Source organism: Nycticebus coucang, chromosome 10, assembly GCF_027406575.1.
Source record: "Nycticebus coucang isolate mNycCou1 chromosome 10, mNycCou1.pri, whole genome shotgun sequence".
Taxonomy (NCBI): Eukaryota; Metazoa; Chordata; class Mammalia; order Primates; family Lorisidae; genus Nycticebus; species Nycticebus coucang.
Window position 1 is genome coordinate 36,116,263 of NC_069789.1, and position 14,148 is coordinate 36,130,410.

General features: G+C 39.5%; 1 protein-coding gene across 5 annotated transcripts in view; it reads left to right on the forward strand.

The window, feature by feature from the left end:
* Positions 1 to 14,148, forward strand: part of TP53BP2 (tumor protein p53 binding protein 2) — a 125,524-nt gene that overhangs the window by 18,461 nt on the left and 92,915 nt on the right. Inside the window, exon 1 of one of the 5 annotated variants that reach the window (XM_053605338.1) lies at positions 505 to 633. The exons of the other annotated variants lie outside the window; for them this stretch is intronic. The gene's annotated coding sequence lies outside the window, so the exon portion shown is untranslated. Of the gene's footprint in view, positions 1 to 504; positions 634 to 14,148 lie in introns of those variants that run through there. 5 annotated transcript variants of the gene reach the window in all.

The window sequence follows — 14,148 nt, forward strand, 5'->3', positions numbered from 1 at the left end:
ATGTGATATACAAGCACTTTCCTCATTTTTTACAAAGAAATTGAGAGCCATCTGGTCAGTGTCTAAGTTCTCCAACCGAGCCTTCTAGCTCCCCACCAAGCATTCCTTCCACACTAGCTTTTTATTGTCCAAACTACTTTTGTGCTTTTGTTATTTTAAAGATCCTAGTACATTTGACATTAATTTATTTTAGAGACAGAGCCTGGCTCTGTCACCCAGGCTGGAGTGCAATGGCATGCTCATAGCTGACTACAGCCTCAAACTCCTGGGCTCAAAGGATCCCCTTGCCTCAAACTCCTGAGTAGCTGGGACTTCAGGCATGTGCCACCACACCCAATATTTAAACCCAAATATTTGAATATTTGAACATACCTGTAGAAGTGTATGTAATTTTAGGTACCAGGTGTTTGTGTTTGTAAAGGATGAAGACCTTCCCATAATCTATGTACCTATTGTAGCCTCTCAGTACTCAGGTCTTAAATAAACACCAAACTTGTTGTCTTTGAGGCATAGTGACACTGTCATCCCAGCAACAGAGACTGCATATGACTGCATATTTTTGCCCTGTAATCCAAGGTGCATGTTGAGAGCTACACTCCATGTTCTGGGACCTAAGTTTGAAGTCTGTCACTTGTGAGTATCCTGACAATAGCTATAATACATATAAATATCATATGTATATGAAATCTAAGGTTGTAACAGCAAACTATATGGGCCCTTCACAAACATTTGTATGGTTACTGACTCCCTGCATTGTCTGTCCTCATTAATTATAAACTCTGGGCTTGGTTCTTTCTGTCTAAGAGTGTCTCCATTTTTTCCAGACTATACATATTGGCTTGGCGGAAAAGCCCTAAAATCAGAGTTAAGAATCTGGCAGCAAATAGGCATCTATGCACATAGGGCATGTGCTAAGGAGCATGATGTTGCTGCATGTTAAGAACAGTCCAGAAATCCAAGGGGGCAAGTCACAAGTTAAGGAGCAGGTGGAAAGTTGCAAATCCAGGGTCAGGCCCAACGGCTAGCAATCAGAGCACTAGGATGAGAACTCCCATCTAGGGCAAATCTGGGAGTACATGGGTATAAACTTGAAAGTCACTTGTCACTCTTGTGACCTTTGATCAGACAGGGAATCATATTCTTGGTAGGGTCTGGTGATTTAATTAAAAAATGGCTCTGAGAATGCTAATTCCTCCTTCTAATTAACCACGTAAGGATACTCATGATATTCTTGACCAAAACAGCAACTAATTCATTCTCTCAAATTTTTATTGGGGAAAATAATTTCGTTCTTCAGAGATAGGTAAAGAGTAGTTATGATTATAAATTCTCATGTTGCAGTTTTAGAAACTGAAGGTGGGAAATTGAAAACAGCTTTTCTTATGTGATCACAAGAAGTGAGCCACCTCCCCCCAATATTGAGGTCTTTTTTTATCTTCTCCTTTGTCCATCTGTGGAGGTAAAAGCAGAATGGCACCAATCTTTTTGATTGGGCAAGAGTCAGGAGGATATGGTAGAGAATAATAATCAGTGAGTAGCATTTCTCTGTAGTGAACTAAGTATCAATTTCTTCATAGGCCGGGTGGGTGACCAGAGATGAAAGGCTCGGTAATCTATGACCAGGCCACTGAGTCATCTAGTTTGAAATGACAGGCTACTATTAAAGTAAATCACTGATGAAAGGAGACCAAAAAAGAAGGACTGACCTTATTCTTTATAAACCTTCTTGTTTTCTTAGCTTAGCCTCTTTTTATTTTTAGAAAGTATAATTATTCCTCTTGAGTCAATCAAATAGGAGCTTCTTTTCTTACACTTTTTTGGCAAGACTTGAATATAATAATCTTATTCTAGGAGACTTCCTGATTATCTTTGAAATGAGAGGGGGAGAAAGCATAAGACAATTTACAGAAAAAAACTATGGTTGGGACAAAACTTTTAAAGATTATTTAATTGCTAACTCTCTTGAGTCATAGCTTCACTTGAAGCCAGGAGTATTTCAGGAAACTAAATTTCTTTACTTTTCTTTGCTTGTCTTTCTTTTCTCTTCTCCCCCCCTCCCCCGCCCCACTACTGTGTTCCATAGACTTTTATTTTTTGAGACAGAGTCTCACTTGTCACCCTCAGTAGAGTGCTATAGTGTTATAGCTCACAGCAACCTCAAAGTCATGGGTTCAAGTGATTCTGTTGCCTCAGCCTCCCAAGTAGCTTGGACTATAGGCACTCACCACATCACCCAGTTATTTATTTATTTATTTATTATTATTTACTTTTTATTTATTTTTTATTATTTATTATTTATTTATATATTTTTATTATTAAATAATACCTGTGTACATTAATGCGATACACTGGTTTTATAGACCATTTGACACATTTTCATCACACTGGTTAACATAGCCTTCCTGGCATTTTCTTATTTATTGTGTTAAGACATTTATATTCTACATTTACTAAGTTTCACATGTACCCTTGTAAGATGCACCGCAGGTGTAATCCCACCAATCACCCTCCCTCCGCCCATCCTACCCCCTCCTTCCCCTACCTCTCCCCCTTTCCCATATTCTTATGTTATAACTGGGTTATAGCTTTCATATGAAAGCCATAAATTAGTTTTATAGTGGGGCAGAATACATTGGATACTTTTTCTTCCATTCATTTATTTTTATTTATTTTTTTTATTAAATCATAGCTGTGTACATTGATATAATCATGGGGCATCATTCACTAGCTTCACAGACCGTTTACCAAGTTTCACATATACCCTTGTAAGATGCACCGCTGGTGTAATCCCATGAATCCCCTCTACCCACCTCCCTTCTCCCTCCCCCCTTCCCCCTATTCTTAGATTGTAACTGGGTTATAGCTTTCATGTGAAAACCCTAAATTAGTTTCATAGTAGGGCTGAGTACATTGGGTACTTATTCTTCCATTCTTGAGATACTTTACTAAGAAGAATATGTTCCAGCTCCATCCATGTAAAAATGAAAGAGGTAAAGGCTGCATAATATTCCATGGTGTATATATACCACAATTTATTAATCCATTTGTGGATCGATGGGCACTTGGGCTTTTTCCATGACTAAGCAACTATGAATTGAGCTGCAATAAACATTCTGGTACAAATATCTTTGTTATGATGTGATTTTTGGTCTTCTGGATATATACCTAGTAGAGGAATTATAGGATTGAATGGCAGATCTATTTTTGGATCTCTAAGTGTTCTCCAAACATCTTTCCAAAAGGAATGTATTAATTTGCATTCCCACCAGCAGTGTAGAAGTGTTCCCTTTTCTCCACATCCGCGCCAACATCTCTGGTCTTGGGATTTTGTGATATGGGCTAATCTTACTGGAGTTAGATGATATCTCAAAGTAGTTTTGATTTGCATTTCTCTGATGATTAAAGATGATGAGCATTTTTTCACATGTCTGTAGGCCGTGTGCCTGTCTTCTTCAGAGAAGTTTCTCTTCAAGTCCCTTGCCCAGCCTGTGATGGGATCACTTGTTCTTTTCTTGCTTATGTGTTTGAGTTCTCTGTGGATTCTGGTTATTAAACCTTTGTCGGAGACATAACCTGCAAATATCTTCTCCCATTCTGAGAGCTGTTTGCTTGCTTTACTTACTGTGTTCTTGGCTGTGCAAAAGCATTTTAGTTTGATCAGGTCCCAGTAGTGTATTTTTGAAGCTGCTTCAATTGCCTGGGGGGGGGGGGAGGTCCTCCTCATAAAATACTCGCCCAGACCCATTATTTCAAGGGTTTTCCCTGTACTCTCTTTTAGGATTTATATAGTTTCATGTCTTAAGTTTAAATCTTTAATCCAGTGAGAGTCTATCTTAGTTAATGGTGAAAGGTGTGGGTCCAGTTTCAGTCTTCTACAGGTTACCAGCCAGTTAACCCAGCACCATTTGTTAAATAGGGAATCATTTCCCCACTGAATGTTTTTAATTGCCTTGTCAAAGACCAAATAATGGTAAGTAGCTGGATTCATCTTTTGGTTCTCTATTCTGTTCCAGACATCTACTTCTCCAGACCATGCTGTTTTGATCACTATCGATTTATAGCATAGTCTGAGGTCCGGTAGCATGATTTCTCCTGCTTTGTTTTTATTTCTGAGTAATGTCTTGGCTATTTGAGGTTTTTTCTGATTCCATATAAAATGAAGTATTATTTTTTCAAAATCTTTAAAGTATGATAGTGGAGCTTTAATAGGGATTGCATTAAAATTGTATATTGCTTTGGGTAGTATGGACATTTTAACAATGTTGATTCTTCCCAGCCATGAGCATGGTATGTTTTTCCATTTGTTAAAATTTTCAGCTATATCTTTTCTTAGAGTTTCACAGTTCTCTTTACAGAGATTTTTCACGTCCTTTGTTAGATAAACTCCCAAATATTTCATCTTCTTTGGCACTACTGTGAATGGAATAGAGTCCTTAACTGTTTTTTTCAGCTTGACTATTGTTGGTATATATAAAGGCTACCGATTTATGAATGTTGATTTATAACCTGAGATGCTGCTGTATTCCTTGATCACTTCTAAGAGTTTTGTAGTAGAACCCCTAGTGTTTTCCAGATATACAATCATATCATCTGTGAAGAGCAAAAGTTTGATCTCTTCTGACCCTATGTGGATACCCTTGATCGCCTTTTCTTCCCTAATTGTGGTGGTTAAAACTTCCATTACCACGTTAAAGAGCAGTGGAGACAATGGGCAGCCTTGTCTTGTTCCTGATCTGAGTGGAAATGATTTCAATTTAACTCCATTCAATACGATATTGGCTGTGGGTTTGCTACAGATGGCCTCTATCAGTTTAAGAAATGTCCCTTCTATACCAGTTTTCTTAAGTGTTCTGATCATGAAAGAATGCTGGATATTATCAAAAGCTTTTTCTGCATCAATTGAGAGAATCATATGGTCTTTGTTTTTTAATTTGTTTATGTGTTGAATTATACTTATAGATTTACATATATTGAACCAGTCTTGAGACCCTGCGATAAAACCAACTTGGTCATGATGTATAATTTGTTTGATGTGTTGCTAGATTCTGTTTGTTAGGATCTTGTTGAATATTTTTGCATCTATATTCATTAGTGATATTGGTCTATAATTTTCTTTTCTTGTTGGGTCTTTTCCTGGTTTGGGGATCAGGGTGATGTTTGCTTCATAGAACGTGTTGGGTAGTCTTCCTTCTTTTTCTACATTTTGGAACAGGTTGAGTAATATAGGCACTAATTCCTCTTTAAAGGTTTGGTAGAATTCTGACGTGAAGCCATCTGGTCCCAGGCTCTTCTTTTAGGGAGATTTTGTGTGGTTGATGCTATTTCAGAACTTGATATGGGCCTGTTCAACATTTCCACTTGATTCTGGCTAAGTCTTGGAAGGTGATGTGCTTCCAAGTATTGGTCAATTTTCTTCAGATTTTCATATTTCTGAGAATAAAGTTTCCTGTAATATTCATTAAGGTCTTTTTGAATTTCTGAGGAGTCTGTTGTTATTTCGTCTTTGTCATTTCTGATTGAGGAGATTAGATATTTTACTCTTTTTTTCCTGGTTAGGTTAGCCAAAGGTTTGTCTGTTTTATTGACCTTTTCAAAAAACCAACTTTTTGATTTATTGATCTGTTGTATAATTCTTTTGTTTTTAATTTTATTTAATTCTGCTCTAATTTTGGTTATTTCTTTTCTTCTACTGGGTTCGGGGTTGGAATGTTCTTCCTTTTCCAGTTGCTTGAGTGTCCCATTAAGTTGTTAACTTCCTCTCTTTCTGTTCTCTTGAGGAAGGCTTGCAATGCTATAAATTTCCCTCTTAGGACTGCCTTTGTGGTATCCCAGAGGTTCTGATAATTCATGTCTTCATTGTCATTTTGTACCAAAAATTTGGCAATTTCCTTCTTAATCTTATCTCTGACCCAGCTATCATTCAGTATAAGGTTATTTAACTTCCATGTTTTTGTACGAGTATGCAGATTTCTGATGTTACTGAGTTCAATTTTTATTCCATGGTGGTCTAAGAAAATGCAAGGAATGGGGCGGCGCCTTTGGCTCAAGGGGTAGGGCACCGGTCCCATATGCCGGAGGTGGCGGGTTCAAACCCAGCCCTGGCCAAAAAACTCACACACACACAAAAAAAAAAAAAAAAAAAAAGAAAGAAAATGCAAGGAATAATTTCTATTCCTTTAAATTTACTGAGGTTAGACTTGTGACCTAAGATGTGATCGATTTTGGAGTATGTTCTGTGGGCTGATGAGAAGTATGTGTATTCAGTTTTGTTGGGATGAAATGTTCTGTAGATGTCTCTAAATCCAAATGTTGGATGGTTATGTTTAAATCTAAAATTTCTTTGCTCAGCTTCTTATTGGAGGATCAATCCGACACTGCCAAAGGAGTGTTGAAATCTCCGACTATTATGCAGCTGGAGGAAATCAAGTTTTCATGTCTGTTAGAGTTTCTCTTATAAATTGAGGTGCATTCTGGTTGGGTGCCTAGATATTAATAATTGAAATGTCATTATATTGAGTATTACCCTTAACAAATATGAAGTGACCATTCATATCCTTCCTTAATTTTGTTGGTTTAAAGCCTATTGTATCTGAAATAGAATTGCAACACCTGCTTTTTTCTGATTACCATTTGCCTGAAATATGGATGACCATCCTTTCACGCTGAGTCTATATTTATCTTTTAAGGTAAGATGTGCCTCTTATATACAGCAAATATCTGGCCTGAGTTTTTGTATCCAGTCAGCTAACCTGTGCCTCTTTAGAGGACAGTTTAAGCCATTCACATTAATGGAGAATATTGACAGGTCTGGTAAAATTTTGGGTATCGAGTTTTTTGTATGTCCAGTGGACATTTTTAATCCTTTCGCCACTATGGAAGTTGGAGTTTGAGCACAAGTTTCTGAGTGAGTTTACTTTTGTGGTAGAGGATTGGGGTGGTCATTATGGAGGATAGGTCTGAGAATATTCTGAAGAGCTGGTTTGGGTATGGCAAATTTCTTCAACATATGAATGTCATTAAAGTATTTAATTTCTCCATCATAAATGAAACTCAGTTTAGCTGGATACAGGATCTGGGGTTGAAAGTTATTTTGCTTCAGAAGATTAAAAGTCGATGACCACCTTCTTCTGGCTTGAAACTTTTCAGCAGAGAGATCTGCAGTCATTCTAATATTCTTCCCTTTGTAGGTAATGGATTTCTTACATCTGGCTGCTTTCAGAATTTTCTCCTTCATATTAACTTTAGTGAAGTTAATTATGATATGCCTGGGGGATGTCTTATTTGGATCGAGTCGTGCTGGAGTGCTGAAACTGTCTGCTATCTGAATTTCAGAATCTCTTGGCATGTCTGGAAAATTCTCTTTTATAATTTTATGGAGAATGGCCTCTGTGCCTTGCGAGGCCACTTCATCACTTTCAGGGATTCCAATGAGGCAGATATTAGCCTTCTTCAAATTACCCCAGAGCTCTCTGAGAGAATGATCCATTTTTGCTCTTCATTTCTCTTCCTCTTTGAGAGTTTGGGAGCGTTCAAAGGCTGTGTCTTCAATGTCAGAAATCCTTTCTTCTACTTGCTCCACTCTGTTACTGAGGGATTCTACTGTATTTTTTCAGATCTTTGAGTGCTGCAAATTCTTGCTTCAGTGCATCAAAGTGTTTGGTGGTTTTGTTTTGAAATTCGTTAAATTCTTGAGACAGGTTTTGAATTTCTCCTCAAATTTCTAATTCCAACTTTGGAATTGCTCCTCGAATTTCTAATTCCAAATTTTCCTCCATTCTATTAATCTTGTTTGCAATCCAAATTCTGAATTCGATTTCTGACATCTCGGCCAGCCGTTTATGAATGAGATCTTCAGTTACATCTAGCATATCTTTCCGTCAAGGAGTTGATCTATTCTGGTTATTCATGTTGCCAGAGTTTTTCCGCTGATTCTGCCCCATGTTTGTTTTACACTGTTTGATTTTTCCTCTGGAGCTTTGTTGAGGACCCATACAGTGCTATGGCCTGAGAAACTGGGGACCTGTTTGTTGTGATGGGGCTAAGTGGTTCTGTCTTGTTTTCAGCTGGTCTCTGTTTGACCCTAGTGAAATAGTTCCTCTGGATTGAAGTCTCAGTTGTGGAGAAATACCAGCAATTAATTTACCCTGCCCCCCACAGGCAACAATTTGAAAAGGAAAATCAAACCTTCCTACAACCACACACCCAGGGCATCACCTGAATAGTCCTCAGGTGATTGGCTCAGTTCAAAAGGTCCAAATCAATTGTCTCAGTCAGCACCTGTCTCAGGTGGGAGAATTTAAAAGGTCTCTGGCAATGGGATCGCAGGGGTCTTAGATATGGCTTTCTCCGGTGCTTCATGGAGTCAGGAGGACCCTCCCAGCAAATAGATCAGTCTGGGTAGGTTTATGCCTCCTTCCCCACCTTGCACCTCTTTCACCACCAGTGACTGATAGCCCGGCAGGGCTGTGACCCAGTTACCCGTAGTGAACAGATACTCCAGGGGTTTGCACCTGCCTGAATCACAGGGAAATCTATTTCTGCTCCACCAGGCCACTGCACTCTGCCTCTATCTAGCAGAGGGAGGTGAGGCCTGACAACCTCAGGTGCTTGATGGAGGCTGGGGGTGTTCACTCAATTCCGGCCTCACCCCTGATTTCTGTTACTGACAGAACAGAACAGAACAACTTTGCAGGAATTTGTTTCTGTCCCTGCTAAATTCCCTTGCAGAAGAGAAGCTGTTTTGAGTTCCCAGAGCCTGTGCCTCAAGCCCTGTCTTTGCTTCTGCAGGTTTGTATTCGATTACCTGTCAGTTCTAGCCTCCTGTTGTCCTTTGTCTATAGGCTGACAATCCCCTGAGGGTTGGGTGCATCTTAGGCTCAGTAAAGTGGTCCTCTAGGTCATCCCTGCCCTGGGAACTTACCGGCTCTGCACGTGCATTTCTAGTCCCTGCATTCCATCCAGGCCGGTACCGCCTCAGGCAAACCCTTTACTCACGGGGCCTATATTTCCGTCCCAGATCTGAGTAGATGCCCGGCCTCCTCTGGTTGCCCAGGGAGACCGGGGGTGTGGCTTCAGAATATCTGGGAGTGAGTGCTATTGTTGCCAAAAGACGGATGCTCCTCTGCATCTTGGGGCACTACCGCTCTGGTGTGGTTCCCTCTCAGCAGACTGTTGTCTCCTCACTCCCATGCCATAGAGTCAGCACTGACCAGCTGCAGTTTAGGCCCTGTCCACACCCCTCAAGAAATCACCCAAGAATCTGGACTCCTGCGGGACAGGCCTCCAGACCTCAGAGTGAGAGTGGAGGGGAGTGCTAGGAGCTCAGCATTGCAGGTAGAGAATATATAGCGTTTTATACTGTTTTACGCCTGGCAGGAGAACGATGTGGCACCCTAGTAGGGGAGGTAGGTCCAGTTTTTAGAGGGTCTGTCCCATGGAGTGTAGTGGGAGGACCTTTGAACTCTACTCGTTTGTTTGTGGGGCACTCTGAGCTGTTCTCATCCATCCGCTTGGTGATGGATTTTGTACTTTTTGTTTGTATCCTTGGGGTCGCAGCTCACCTCAGTGGGGTTGATGTGTGTTCTTCAGCCTTTTCTCTTGGTGCAGCTCTAATCCACCAGGTTACTTGCTAAATTTCTATCCTTTAACTCTCCTTCTGGATGGGAGCCTCTGTGGAAAGCTAGCTTCAGTCAGCCATCTTGTCTCTGCCCCCGAATTTAGTGCATTTCAATTTCCTTCTGAACTTTATCCCAATGTTTGTCTGATATTACTATTTGTCTTAGTTTGAGCATTTTTTTTTTTAGAGTGCCACTCTGTTGCCATAACTAGAATGCCATGGTACCAGCCTACTTGACAGCAACCCCAAAGTCCTAGAGTAGAGTGATCCTCCTGCTTCAGCCTTGTGAGTAGCTAGAACCACAGGTGGGCAGTATAGCTGGCTTGTCTTTCTTTCTTTCTTTCTTTTTTTGATTTATTTTGATTTTTTAAAAAATTTTTTTGTAGAGACAGATCTTATGTGGTCCAGGCTAGTCTTAAACTGCTTGCCTCAAATGATCCTCCTATCACAACCTCCCAGAGTGCTAGAATTATAGGCATGAGCCACTGTGCCTGACCTTCATTACTACTCTTACCTTTATAATAATCTCATGATTTCATCACTTATTCAATGACTTACTCTCAAATGATGGTTTGGTTAGGCATGTGATCTTTTTTGAGGGGGAAGATAATATACATAAAGAGACCTTTTCGAAAAGTTCTTTTAAACATCATACTCTGAAGAGAGGAAAATGGTTTCACCTCCAAGTTGCATACTGACCATTTTTGTGCATATGATAATTATAAAAACAGGCTCACTCTTCCTCAGCTAGGAAGCATGTATATTTTTTCATGTGGCAAGAACTTTATTCTGACTTGAAAAACAGTAATGTTAAAATTGAAAAAGTAATGTCTTTACAGAGTTCACAATTACATAAAATTAGGTCATTTTTCAATCCAATGAAAGTTTATTTTTGAAAATGTTTTATTACGTTACAAATTATTAATTCAATTCTTAACCTCAGTGAACTATTTGTAAAATCTTAAATAATTTGCAGTGTTTTTGCACATGTATCAGGTATTTCCCTGTGATATAGTAACAAGTCTGTTATTCCCTGGGACTGTCTCTTACAAACCTCTAGTTCCTACAAATCCCAAAAACTTTTTGGCAGCCAGGTGTCCATGGGGTACCTCAAAGATTATCTTGGTAAATAGTGTGGCTGCTGCTGCTTAAAGCCTCAGGATGGCATGTTGTTGGCAGCTACAACACCTACACTCAAGAGTCTGCCTGCCCTCCTTGTGGCTTTTCTGTTGTAGAAAGCACCTTGCTTCGAGGAGCAGTGAGTGAACAGCTGGGTGACCTTGTTCTACAGCCTTCTGGTTAACTGCTTTGGTCCTGGTGTAGAGTTAACCACCTCCTATACATTCTGTCTTGATCTTGGAACATTTTGGTTTTCTTTGCCTTTTCTAGTGCTGTGGCAGGTGGCCAACCTCCTTGAATTTTGCTCACTTGCTTGCTCTTTCCTGAAAAGTACCTTTCAACATTCCTTCCCACGTCTCCCCAGCTGCTGGTTCTTGAATTGAGTCAACCATTCTGAGCTAAGACCCATTTTTCTCTGGAGATTTCACTTCACACATATGATCCAGTGACATATGAGAAATCCAGTGACGTATGAGAAATGGGCATTATTGTCTCTATTTAAAGGCAGAACTGAGGCTTAGAAAAAGTCAAAGCCCTACCTCTGAAGGAATGACGTGACTCAAAGATCCTTAGGCTGTTTGTGCTGCAATAACAAAATACCTGAGACTGAGGCCGTGTCATTTATAAACAAAAGACATATATTTCTCATAGTTCTGGAATCTGGGAAGTCCAAGATCAGGGCACCGCCACATTTAGTGTTTAGCGAGGGCATGTTCTTTCTGCTGCCAAGGCAGTGCCTTATTGCTGCATCCTTAGAGAATGGACATTGCGTCTTTATGTGGCAGAAGGTAGAAGGACAAAAGGGTGAATTCTAGCTCCCTCCAACCATTTTATGAGGTCACTAATTCTTTTTATGAAGCCTTTGCCCTCATGACTTAATTGTAGCCTAAATAGCTCGCTTCTTTTTTATTTTTTTAAATTTCAGATTATTATGAAGGTACAAATATACAAATAATTAGATTACAATGTTTGCATTTGTTAGGTAAGGTCCCTGTTGTAGCTGTGCACATTATCCAAGAGGCATGCCATATACCCTTATGCCCATTAGGTGAGAGCACACCAACCCCCCTCCATTCTCCCCCTCCCTCCTCCCACGACCTTGCTCTTAACACTATCACATTGGTGATTAAGTTTCAACATAGGAATTTAAGGGGATACCATCAGGTCACAGCAGGTTGTTTGGGGTAAGACTAAACAGCTACTTTGCTTGGTGAATGAAGAATCTAAAGAAGAAGCTCATGGGACCTGGGACTCTGAGCCAGGGGAGACACAAACCCTGGAGAGAGAGATTCAGACTTTTCCCAGAGAGTTTGTTGTATATGATCAACACCAATAGCAAGTGGTTCTGGGTATGGGAATGGTCTGACTGATACAGGGTCAGAATAATTACAGCTACCCCTTTGGAACGCTTACAATAGCATTAGTTCTGGGCTAAATGTTTTACATAATCTCCCTTAATTCTCACAGTGACCTGAGAGCTAACTATTGATTTCCTCATTTTATGGATGAGGAAAATGTCCAATGCCACACAGCTATTTTTTTTTAATTTCATCTTTTCTTTTAATATATATTACTTTGGACTTGAAAAGTTTATTTTTATTTTGTACTATTATTTTTTTTAATTTTTAATTTATTTTTAGTGTTAAATCATAGCTGTGTACATTAGTGCAATCAAGGGGTACAATGTGCTGGTTTCATATACAATCTGAAATATTCTCATCAAACTGTTCAACGTAGCCTTCATGGCATTTTCTTAGTTACTGTATGTAGGCATTTGTATTCTGCATTTAGTAAGTTTCGCCTGTACGCATTCTAAGATGCACCTTAGGTGTGCCCCACCCATTACCCTCCCTCCACCACAACCTCCCCCCTCCCTTCCCCTTCTTTGGCCCTTTCCTCATAGTCTTGTGCTATAGTTGGGTTATAGCCTTCATGTGAAAACTGTAATTTAGCTTCATAGTAGAGCTGAGTACATTGGATAGTTTTTCTTCCATTCCTGAGATACTTTGCTAAGAAGAATATGTTCCAACTCCATCCATGTAAACATGCAAGAGGTAAAGTCTCCATCCTTCTTTAAGGCTGCATAATATTCCATGGTATACATGTACCACATTTGCTAGTCCATTCATGGGTCAGTGGGCACTTGGGCTTCTTCCATGACTTAGCAATTATGAATTGGGCTGCAATAAACATTCTGGTACAGATGTCTTTGTTATATTATGATTTTTGGTCTTCAGGGTATAAACCTAGTAAAGAAATTATAGGATCGAATGGCAGGTCTATTTTTAGATCTCTAAGTATTCTCCAAACATCCTTCCAGAAGGAACATATTAGTGTGCATTCCCACCAGCAGTGTAGAAGTGTGCCCTTTTCTCCACATCCACGCCAACATCTCTGGTTTTGGGATTTTGTTATGTGGGCTACTCTTACTGGGGTTAGGTGATATCTCAAAGTAGTTTTGATTTGCATTTCTCTGATGATTAAGGATGATGAGCTTTTTCTCATGTGTTTGTAGATTGTGTGTCTGCCTTCTTTGGAGAAGTTTCTCTTCAAGTCCCTTGCCCACCCTGAGATGGGGTCATGTGTTCTTTTCTTGCTAATACGTTTGAGTTCTCTGTGGATTCTGGTTATTAGACCTTTATTGGAGGTGTAACCTATAAATATTTTCTCCCATTCCGAGGGTTGTCTGCTTGCTTTACTTACTATGTTCTTGGCTGTGCAGAAGCTTTTTAGTTTAATCAGGTCCCAGTAGTGTATTTTTGATACTGCCTGGGGGTCCTCCTCATAAAATATTCACTGAGGCCAATTCCTTCAAGAGTTTTCCCTGCACTTTCTTCAAGTATTTTTATAGTTTCATGTCTTAAGTTTAAATATTTTATCCAGTGAGAATCTATCTTAGTTAATGGTGAAAGGTGTGGGTCCAGTTTCAGTCTTCTACAGGTTGCCAGCCAGTTCACCCAGCACCATTTGTTAAATAGGGAATCTTTTCCCCACTGAATGTTTTTAATTGGCTTGTCAAAGATCAAATAACGGTAAGTAGCTGGATTCATCTCTTGGTTCTCTATTCTGTTCCAGACATCTACTTCTCTGTTTTTGTGCCAGTACCATGCTGTTTTGATCACTATCAATTTATAGTACAGTCTCAGGTCTGGTAGCGTGATTCCTCCTGCTGTGTTTTTATTGCTGAGTATTGTTTTGGGTATTTGAGGGTTTTTTTCTGATTCCATATATAACGAAGTATTATTTTTTCAAGATCTTTAAAATATGACAATGGAGCTTTAATAGGAATTGCATTAAAATTATATCTTGCTTTGGGTAGTATGGATATTTTAACAATGTTGATTCTTCCCAGCCATGAGCATGGTATGTTTTTCCATCTGTTAACATCTTCAGCTATTTCTTTTCTTAAAGTT